Raw genomic sequence first — 11,837 nt, forward strand, 5'->3', positions numbered from 1 at the left:
GTCTCGTTCCCTCGAGGAACCATGGTTACATGCATAACCTGAGACGTTCCTCTTCAGGAACTCGAGTTGCGTCTGAGAACGCTTTGCGAACGAGTATGCCCATGCCGCCAGACTTTCAAATCTCTGCCTAGTGTGGAAGCCTGCTCAGCTAGGGCGAGAGAACAGAAGAGCCCGGAGTGGCTCGCATATCTAGGCCATAGAACCTGACAAAGGTTAGGGGCGTGGACCATCCCGCAGCATTGCAGATGTCCTGCATAGAGTCACCTGCTAAGAAGGCCTTGGAGGCCGCCACACTTCTCGAGTGAGCCTTGACCCCTAGAGGCGAAGGGAGATCAGAAGACTCATAAGCGATAGAGATGGCATCTACTATCCACCGACTGAAGGTCTGTTTTGTAGCTGGAATACCTCTCTTAGGGGGACCACAACAAACAAGCAGTTGGCCCACCCTTCTCCACAGGGCAGCTCTGTGGACGTATGCGTCCAGTGCTCGCACTAGACACATACAATTAAGCTTCTGCTGGTCTGGCTCCCTGGAGGGAGGAGGACTGAAGGCCTGGAGTATGACAGGCCGTGGTGTAGAGGAGGGGACGTTAGGAACATACCCCGCTCGAGGGTACAGAAACGCTTTGGCCAGACCGGGCGCAAAGTCGAGATAGGAAGGGCCCACTGAGAAGGCAGGCAGATCCCCAACTCTTTTGAGAGAAAATATCGCCAGAAGAAAAGTAGTCTTGATAGTGAGGTGGCGATCCAAGATCTCCTTGATAGGCTCGAAGGGAGGCCTATAGAGAGCTTCTAGCACCACAGCCAGGTCCCATGGAGGGACATGAGATCGTACCAGAGGCCTCAGCGCACCATGGAGGAAACGTGTAACTAGGGGGTGTCTGCCCACTGACTGGCCACCCGAGAGGGGCGTGGTAGGCCGCAATGGCCGCCACGTAGATCTTCAGGGTGGAGTGGGTCAACCCTGCAGAGAATCGGGCCTGCAGGAACTCCAGCACTGTACGAACCGGGCAGTTAACTGGGTCGAGCTGGCGGTCTCCGCACCATGAAGTAAAAAGTTTCCATTTCAAGGCATACAGTTTCCTCGTTGAGGGAGCACTGGATTGGAGGATGGTCTCAACAACCTCGGTTGAGAGACTGGAAGATATGAGCTGTGCCCCCTCAGGGGCCACACCCACAATTTCCACAGCTCTGGGCGGGGGTGGATGATTGAACCCTCCGCCTGAGAGAGGAGATCTCTCCTGATGGGAATCTCCCATAGAGAGCCGTCAAGGAGAGAAATCAGGTCCGAGAACCATACTCGGCCCGGCCAGAACGGGGCTACTAGCAGAAGACGGACCCCGTCCCGGCACACTCTCTCCAGAACTCCCGGAAGCAGAGCGATCAGGGGAAAAGCGTACAGACGAAGCCTCTGCCACGTCTGTACCATGGCATCCAGCCCCAGTGGAGCTAGATGAGTCAGAGAGAACCAGAGGGGACAGTGCGATGTCTCTCGAGTCGCAAACAGGTCCACCTGAGCCTGGTCAAAAACTCTCCATATCTGCTTCACGACATCAGAGTGAAGCATCCATTCCCCGGGCCTCGGCCCCTGCCTCGACAGGATGTCTGCTCCCATATTGATATGCCCAGGAATGTGAACTGCTCTCAGCGAGAGGAGTTTGCCCTGGGACCACACAAGGATCTGGTACGCTAGTTTGTACAAACGGCGTGAGCGCAGACCTCCCTGGTGGTTGATGTAAGAGACCACCGCTGTGTTGTCAGTGCGCGCCAAAACATGGTGACCTCTTAGGTCTGGGAGAAAGTGTCTCCGTGCTCGAAACACGGCCAGCATCTCCAGGCAGTTTATATGCCATGTCAGATGGCGACCACTCCACAGACCTCAGACAGGGTGGCCACTCATGACCGCACCCCAACCGGTGTGGTACGCGTCTGTCGCTAGCGTTACGCAGTGACAGGGAGCTCCCAGCACCAGGCCCTGAGACAAGAACCAAGGTTTCCTCCACATGTCCAAGGCACGTAGGCATCGCCACGTGACCTTGATCATGCGAAGCGGGTTTCCCCTCGGGGAGAACCCCTTGGTCTTGAGCCACCACTGTAAGGGTCTCATGTACAGCAGGCCAAGATGTACCACGTTGGACGCAGCTGCCATCAGACCCAGCAGTCTCTGAAACTGCTTGACAGAGAGTGCCGGCGGCCTTCTCTGACTCTCACGACTGCGGTGAGGATCGACTCGAGCCGAGCAGGGGACATACGTGCCTGCATTGTGGTCGAATCCCAGACCACGCCTAGATAAGTGGTTCTCTGTAATGGAGAAAGCACACTTTTCTTGGCGTTTAGTCTTAACCCCAGCTCTCTCACGTGGGCGAGAACAACATCCCGATGTCGAACCACCGTCTGCTCTGATTGAGCTAAAATCAACCAATCGTCGATGTAGTTGAGTATGCGGATGCCCTGGAGTCGCAACGGAGCCAGGGCTGCATCCACACACTTTGTGAAAGTGCGGGGTGAGAGTGCAAGGCCGAAAGGAAGAACCCGATATTGGTATGCTTTGACCCCAAAAGCAAACCTCAGGAACTTCCTGTGAGTGGGAAGGATGGATACATGGAAGTATGTGTCTTTTTGATCAATCATGACAAACCAGTCCTCGGACCTGATCTGAGACACGACCTGTTTGAGTGTGAGCATTCTGGACTTCAGTCTCATGACTAAGCGGTTCAACTGACACAGATCTAAAATGGGACGCAACCCTCCATCCTTCTTTGGAACTATGAAGTACCGGCTGTAGAACCAGGACTCCTTTTTGTGAGGAGGGACCACCTCGATGGCCTCCTTCCTCAAGAGCTTGTCTACTTCCTGTTCCATGACCAGAGCCTGCTCCGGGCCCTCCAGTGTGGGAGTAATCCCGTTGAAACGAGGCGGTGGAGAACCGAACTGGATTTTGTATTCTCTCTCTGCAGTGTGCAGGACCCACTGAGACACATTTGGCAGTAGTTTCCACGCTGCCAAATAGTCTACTAAGGGAATCAGTCTCTCGAGACTGACCTCTGGTGTAATCAGAGCAGTTAGCTCGGTGCCCTGTAATGGCGGACCGGCAGGGGATGGCCGAACCAGCTGCTCTAGAGACCTCCGCGGAGGTGGCGAGCCTCTTATCACTGCTATGTTCCCGGGCGGTGACTGAGAGTGGCGCTCGCGGGAGACCACTTGCGCCCCATAACTCCGGCAGGGTTGGCAGACCGATCTCCTGAGGGCACTGAGGCGAGACGGACACCGTGTAATGCGGTGTAACCCGCTCCACCCCAGAAGGGCCTGCCCTCATATGTCCTGGGCCAGTACGGTCCGCAGATCCGGCTTAGACTTCGAGGCCCCTGACCGTGAGGCGACGCTCTGTTTTTGTGCCTCCCTGTATGAGGAGCTGGTACTCAGAGGGGGCTGCTCCTGCCCGGCAACCCCCAGAGCTAGAGAGCGGCGAGGGAGGAACCGCTGGAATGCCGCCGCCTGTTTACGAGCCTCCTGGTACCTGTTGACGACGGAATAGATGGCGTCGCCAAACAGGCCAGAAGGCGCAAGCGGGGCATCCATGAGGCATACCCTGTCCTTCTCTTTCATATCTGACAGGGTCAGCCACAAATGCCTCTCTGCCGCCACCATAGCTGCCATAGACCTGCCGATGGCACGGGAGGTCTCCTTGGTGGCACGGAGAGACAAATCAGCGGTCCTCCTAAGCTTAGTAATATCCTCAGATTTTACCTGCTCACCCTCATATAGCTCTTTGAGCAGGTCGGCTTGGTATGCCTGTAACACTGCCATGGTGTGCAGACACGCACCAGCCTGACCCGCTGCCGAGTACCCCTTGCTCACCAGGAGAGACGCTCGCAATGCGGGCGTTTACTCAGCATGCTCCGCTCCAGGGTAGACAACGCACAAACTGTGTGTATCCCCACCCGTAATGTAACGAGGAACACACAGCCTGAAACGCTGCCTACCCTCGCCCTTGAGGTGTTTGGTTTTGTCTTGTGCTTTTGACATATTTTGTGACAAACACTAAATAAGACTCACAAACATATATCAGAATGACACACACACAGAGCGCTTGCTGAATGACAGAAAGCTGACGCCGGTTTCACCGCACGTGCTTTTAAGCTTCCTGGTCGCTACGTCACCCCGCCCGTGACGTCTCGCCCATCCATTGGACTGATTACTCACAAACATATATCAGAATGACACACACACAGAGCGCTTGCTGAATGACAGAAAGCTGACGCCGGTTTCACCTCATGTGCTTTTAAGCTTCCTGGTCGCTACGTCACCCCGCCCGTGACGTCTTGCCCATCCATTTAACTGATTACACACGTGGTTCAGAGCCGGTCACGCTGAAGGGCGTTCCCAAAGCGTTCTCCGACACAGCTCGAGTTCCTGAAGAGGAATTGACTTTTCAATACCAACCAGATACAATACTGATTTTGGCGGAAACTACATTTTTTTAAAAATGGCTTTTATCGCGTTTTGTATATATATATATATATATATGTGTGTGTGTGTGTGTGTGTGTGTGTGTGTGTGTGTGTGATTTTATTTATTAATATTAATTTATTTCCATTCAATAAAAACATGTGAAGTGTTGGCCCATACCATGTTCTGAGTTTCTTCACACATCAGTCAATTTGTGAGTCATCCTGCATGTGCTTATGAACACACAGGCATCCAGCAGTGTTGTGTGTTATCAAATCCAGACAGCCTCCCACTCCTTTGTCATGTCTCTAAGAATTTACTTATTTTTACTTGACACTTGTGCTAATGATGTTATATACAAGTCGCTGCTCATGAAGGGAGATTAACACCATATTTGAGCAACTGAGGAAACGACAGGGCCAGCATTCTAATAGTTGATGCAAGAGTTTGTTGTAGCGAATCAGCTCATGGGGAAATATGAATAATTAATCATAACTAGTTATAATTAATTATAAATATTTAGATCCGCTGTAGATATTTACTTGACCTCTCAGGGTCAACTGTCTTGTCAATTCTAAGAACGTTAATTTCCTGGTCAAAGGAAATAACTTTCTTACTGTACAACTCTACAAAGAGCTTGTAGCATAAATCTGCATGATTAAGTGACTCCAGTTATTGCTTTGTGCTTGGGTCTTTTTGCCTTAGGGCTTTGGGACATCAGACACATTAAAAGACGAGCGGTGGCGGCAGGCGGGAAAAACAAAAGCGCACCGGTTCTCCTGCCAGTAATCGCGCTGGCCCTTTAACAAGTTCATCTCTCTGCGTGAGCCCTTCGATTGAAGGAGTTTCTTACTTCTGCCCAAAGGGCAAGCCATCAATGGCAGCCATCTTGCGCTTACTCATTTACTAGTGCTGTCCCTTTCCTGCCCCTCTGTTAGTATCAAACAGTCCTCTGCTTCATCGCAACGCTGTCTCTTGTAATATAATGATATCAGCGCTATTAGAAGTCAGTTGTCAGTTTTCTGCCGCTCGTGCTATCTCGTATAAAAATGGGAGGTCGTTCTCACACTTACAGAAGGTCAAATCCACAAACAAGGCTAATCGGCAAGACTTCGAACCAAGATATGTGATGCATTAAATCTTTTTACTCTGCCTCATTACAGTGGTATTGCAGCATTTCAGGCCCCTTTAATTTCTATAAGTTTTTTAGACTGTAGCATCCAGCTGGCAGTGTGAACATGAAGTTTCTTATTTCCTTTGCTTTTTACCTCCTTTTCTCATCTGACATATGTTCAAATTAAGATGGACACAGAGAACATCAGGCAGAAAGAAAGTTGTTTATGATTAAGAATCCTTCCGTTAGGTTGGGCCAATCATATTACTGCTGTTCCAAGAAATGAGGTATGTTTGTGCCAGACATGTGGTGGACATGTAGCTTGTTTCCAACCATAAGGTTCATGGACTGGAATGGTTCTCTTTCTCTTGGCAATTTTGATGTGAAATGATACACAGATGGAATGGTTCTGAATTTGATTATGAATGTTGTGACGCACATTTTAAGTGCAGAAAACAATGAGCTCCTTGAGAATGTCAGACATCAGTACAGTATATATATATATATATATATATATATATATATAAGATGTATTAAATTAATCAAAAGTGACAGTAAAGACATACATTGTTACTAAAGATTTTGAGTTCAAATAAATGCTGTTCTTTTAAACTTTTTATTTATTAAAGAATCCTACAATTCTTTATTTTTTATTATTCTTTATTATTAACCGACTGTTTACACAAATATATTGAGCTGCACAACTGTTTTCAAAATTAATTGCATTACATTAACTTTTTCATCACACCAATTGTTTCATCACACAAATTTTCGCTATTAACTCAGAATTTTGCCTCAATAAACTCCTGATTTGCTGCTTATTAATCAGTAAGGTAGTTGTGAAGTTTAGGTATGGGATTGGATTAAGGGACGTAAAATATGGTCATGCAAAATAAGGCATTAATATGCGCTTTATAAATACTAATAAACAGCCAATATGCTAGTAATATGCATGCTGCTAAGCAAGTAGTTAATAGTGACAACTGGTCCCAGCTAAAGTGTTACCCTGTTTTTACCATATTTTTGATCGAGTAAATGTAGCCTTGGTGAGACTTCAAGAAAGAAAGAAAGAAAGAAAGAAAGAAAGAATTTTTGAATGGTAGTGCATGTATTATTTTTTTGTTTGTTTCTCTTAATACATTCAGTTCAGTCTGCCTTTTTATAGCTTTGAGACTGTAGATTTAGCTGTAACTAAATACAGACATAAACAACACAAATGCATACTACCTTTGGATATACATTTTATGTATGGTGTATAGCATCATTTTGTCTGTATACTGTGCTTGCTAGATTTCCCATGTTTGCATTCACTATAGACTGTATTTATACATACCTGCATTACAAACCTACACATCTATTTATGTGCGACACTGAAGTGTATAGTCACATTATTATAGTTTATTTGTAACAGGCCATTATGTTCAAATAACATATTTATGGGAAAAGGAACCTGGATATGCTGGAATAATAAACTTAAATGACTTGCTGCATTATCTATTTATACAACGGTTGGATGTGTGTCAGCTTCAGGTGAAGTGTTCATAAAAAGAAAAGAAAAGGAATAATAAAAACACTAAACTCCATGTCGAGCTGTGCCGTACGTCTGAGGAAGTGTCATTTGCATGATAATATGCAGCAAGTCATACTGTAGATTTAGACTGTTGTGCTATGCCTGGCTTTGGGTCAGGAACAAATTGCCTCCTTTATCCAATAATCTCAGGCTGGATATAGAGTAATGTGTGTGTTTGCTTTCTGGTTTGATGATATTTGTTCTCTCTCCATGTGTCTGTCTGTCACCGTGATGCGCTCGAGCGGTTCTGGGAGCAGTTTGTGCACTAGGTGCGGCAGAAGGTGTCTAGCCGGATGCTCATATGAATGTGGCCGGGATGCTGATATACATCAGAAGCTGAAAAAGAAGAGAGGGCTTGTCTGGCTGATAAGGTGGAGCAATGGCAGCCTGTGGCAGGGTCATCTGCCCCCTCCCATCTCTCTAGCCACTATGCGCCAGAATAGTTTGAGGAGAAGTGGTCCGCTGATTTTTCTCCATTCCGGCATATGTACCGGTTTTTCAGCTGCCAGCTGCAAGCAGAGAGCCTGCCCTTCCGTCCGGCGGAGATAGACTTTAGCCAACTGGCCTCTCTCTGCCACTCTGAGATCTTTTGACTCTCCACTTGACACTCCTCAAGTGAGCTCAACTTTGTCAAAACGTGCTAAAAAGTGTCAATGCAGCATGCATGTGTATTTATAGATGAGTCCAGAGCTGGTTGTCACACTTTTTAACTGTGCGAATATTTTTCAAGGTTGTTTTATTATGATTATTATGATTATGATGATTATTATTATTATTATTATTATTAAATAATAACAATAATACATTTATGTATAGTCACATTTTAAAGTTACTAATAGTATTTTAAAGTGAATAATAATAATCATAATAATAATAATACATTTATGTATCGTCACATCTTAAAGTTGCTAATAATATTTTAAAGTGAATAATAATAATAATAATAATAATAAACAATTATTTGATAGATTTTAATAAATGTGTTTTAATTAAAAAATATTAACTGTTCAATGAACTATAATATAACAATTTATTATATTGTGTAATTTAATGTACATAATTATGTAATTGAAATTTGTAAAATTTGAAAATCTACAAATCATTGTTGTATATTATATAGGTATGCATCTATACCGAAATTGATCTTACTGAGATAAAGCTCCTTTTGACAACTAGCCCTTCACTCCCCAAAGTTAATTGATAATAATACTAATAATAATAATAATAATAATTTATTATTTGATAGATTCACAGCTATTATAGTTAACTAGAAAAAACTTTCATTAATTTAAATAAAATAAATGTTAACGGAAATAAAGCATAACAAATTAATAAAAATGAATGTAAACTATGTAGAAATTCAAAAACTACAACAACAAAAACTAATAAGCAATGACAAAAACAAAATTAATAAAACTTTAACTAACACTAGCATCAAAACAGAAAATATACAAATAAAATGTAATTAAAATATTAACAGTAACTGTAATTGTATTGCAGTGATACTAAAATAACAAAGGATAGGTTTGATGCATTTTAATTAAAATTTAATATAATGAATAAATACACTGTAATAACAAATCTATAATAAAATTTATAATAAAGAAACAAGTCTTTCAATAAATTATATATACAGCCATCAGGCCTGTGGTAGATCTCCTTGTAATGGCTCTAAAATAATGTTTTGAAGTGTTTTCTGTAAAGGAAAACAAGAGTACCAATTAATCTGTCTCAGTTCATGGCCAATTCTCTGTTATGATTTAGACCAGTGAAGCTGTTGGGATGTGTGATATATTGGCAGTAGTAAAGCTGATATGCAGGCCTTTGTTACAGCAGGCAAGGGAGTACAGTTTTTGCTTTTGCCCACCAATAAAATACATTAGAGATCAAAGGTCTCAGAATTTATAGGGAACCTAGTCATGCTGTTAGGCCTGGTAAAGTATACTTAAGGGTATGTGCTTACACACCCAGAGGCCAGAAGGGCTATTAAGGTTGCAGCATTTCACAGTAATTTGGAAGTCTGGAGACTGGGTGCTACGTATCGCAGGGAAAATGCACACACCCAAACACTCTCGTCAGTTTTTTCCTCTCTCTATTTCTCACTTATCCTTCTTGTGCCTGGTCATTTGATGAAACCTACATAGGCCAGTCCTCAAAGGGTCAATGGAGGCGCTGACAAGAAACAGCAAACACAAAGACAACACCTTACTGGATAAATCAAACACCTCAGCTCTTCCCACAGCAACATTGATCTCCTCACTCGATAAGATGAGAATGGAGGATTATGCCTAGACTTGTTTTTAGGACATTGTCTCTTTTTAACATATACTGTACATCCTACTTGTATATACATTTGTCAAAGTGATCGTTTCTCAGTTTGGAATTTCACATTAAACATTAATAATCTTTATTTATTTTTGTAGGTTTTTTTTTTTTTTTTGATCGGAAAATGTGCAGTACAGTTTGGGCAACCACAGTTGACTTTTTTTTTTTCTTTGTTTATTATTTTTTGTAAATTGAATTGGCACAGATGAGCAACCGGGGTTACTCTTTCTCTATCTTTCAGGTAATTTACCAAATTACTCAAGCCACTTTCTCCAGAAGATCAAGACAATGTCATTCCCCATCTTTCACGTCCTTGGGAACATAATGCATTATTTTTCACTGAATAGAGTGGGAAAAAAAAGAGGAGCAAGAGACTTTTGCCACACAGCGTCATAGCCACCTTTTCAGAATTGACATTTTGCAAAGTACTTCTCTACATAGATCGAAGTCTAAGCTATAATTCTGTGAGTTTTCATGTTCATACATTTTATAAAAGGAGATCGGGGAAATAAATGTTGCTGTCCAACTTAACCCTAGATTTCCTCTGGTTGTAGTGGAAGACCTGTTAAATGGATTAGTTTATTGACTATTTTACATTGTGACTGGTGGAATTGTGTGAAATGTGCTCTATGATTATCATATGGGTTTCTTGAGTTGCCAGTTGTCAGAATCCTAAGATTAGTTGAGGATATTGATTGTCATTTTATGGTGTACATTTGCACGCACATACCACTATATATGTTAATATGGCCTGTTAATATGAAGAATTTTCCACATTAATTTTTTACAGGTGTTTTACTCGTATTTTGAATCATGCATTGTGTTGTGTTTGTTCATAAACGTAATGAAATTGTCTGCCTTTTTTCTCCCCTAAATGAGGAATTCTACTGATGTCTCTATGAATTTTTCCCTCCTAATATGTAACCATTAACTATAGCCATTCAACATTACAATATAATTAAGAGCTATCAATTTGAACATTTATTAGACTTTAAAAAATAACAGCTTCTAATTTAAGTGAATTAGAATAATCTTCACATAAACCCATTATAATAAATGTCATATTTACTTACAGAAATATACAGAAATTGAATAAATGATCAAACACTAAATTCTAAATTAATTATAGATGAATCTTTAAAGCTACAAAAGTATGCTACAAAAGTACAAATGCTAGCATAATTGAAGAGCAGACAGGAAAAACATCTCATCTGACCGCAGTTCACTGTTGTTCTACTGAAGCTCCTCGTGACCTGTACCTATTCTGCGCTCGTTTGACTAGCGCCTGTCGCTTAGATGAAGTTGGAGTGTGCGCGTCTGAAAAGTCTCCCATTTGAAGTGATTGTAAAGACGTTCTGCGTTTAAATAAATGCAATTCTTGTCAAGAAAAAGAGACAGAAGTAGCAGTTGTGAGTGGGTTGGCCAACCCTAGCTCCGCCCCTGCATTAACTGCATTAAATATTTTTAACGCCGTTAAACTGCATTAACGTGCTAATTTTGATAGCACTAGTTTTAATATAAAGCTATAATTACCTCTGATTAACCTTTCTCCTGCATTTATTTATTTATTTATCTGTCATCTATCATCTCTCTGTCTGTTTCCAGTGAGAATGTCCTGAATTTCTGGAGACAAATTTGTCCCTATATTATAGTTACATAAATCCTCCCACACACTTTTGGCCACTGTATATTTTTCTCTTCCAAGAGCTTTTCTCCCAGTTTCTTATTGCATGGGCAGCAGCCTCCTGTTCTGATCCTTTTTTGTGCCTATTTTAATTGATTAGCTCTATTTCTTTTTTCCCCTTTTGCCTATCTATCAGAAATTCATCTCTAAATTCAGAAACTGCTGTGAGTGCAAATCTGGCTGCAGTTTTGGTGACATACTTAAAGTGCTCCGAGACCAGATATTCAAGTGATGATGAAGATGGGGACATGTAATTCTAATTTCATATTAATAGCTAGCAAAAAATCTGCTCAGAAAACCAAAAAAAGGAAATTGTGTTTAAATTAGATTTTGGAATAGTCAAGTTTCTTTCTTTCTTTCTTTCTTTCTTATACATGCACATATACATGCATGTAAAATAAGTTGCCACAACACCATGACATTAGACTTTGTCTGATTTTAAGCACAATCAGTGCAAGATGGTGCAATCCTTTGAGAATCCACATCATACACTGAGTCTCTCAACTGCTTGCTTCATGGTGATGATTTGTATTGCAGTGTTTTTCCCTCCTCACACAGTCTTCCCTTTCATTCTGACCCACCAAAAGTGCCATTTGACCATGATTTTTTCTTTCTTTTGTCTCTGAGGTAGGTTTCATTGAAGTTGTTCCACTGAAGAAATTAATTTGTCGTAATCTCATCCCCCACCCACCCCT

General features: G+C 42.5%; 1 long non-coding RNA gene across 1 annotated transcript in view; it reads right to left on the minus strand.

The window, feature by feature from the left end:
* Positions 1-11,837, minus strand: part of LOC107671525 (uncharacterized) — a 19,221-nt gene that overhangs the window by 906 nt on the left and 6,478 nt on the right. The window lies entirely within an intron of this gene.

This window comes from Sinocyclocheilus anshuiensis, unplaced genomic scaffold, assembly GCF_001515605.1.
Source record: "Sinocyclocheilus anshuiensis isolate Anshui unplaced genomic scaffold, SAMN03320099.WGS_v1.1 scaffold145, whole genome shotgun sequence".
Classification (NCBI taxonomy): domain Eukaryota; kingdom Metazoa; phylum Chordata; class Actinopteri; order Cypriniformes; family Cyprinidae; genus Sinocyclocheilus; species Sinocyclocheilus anshuiensis.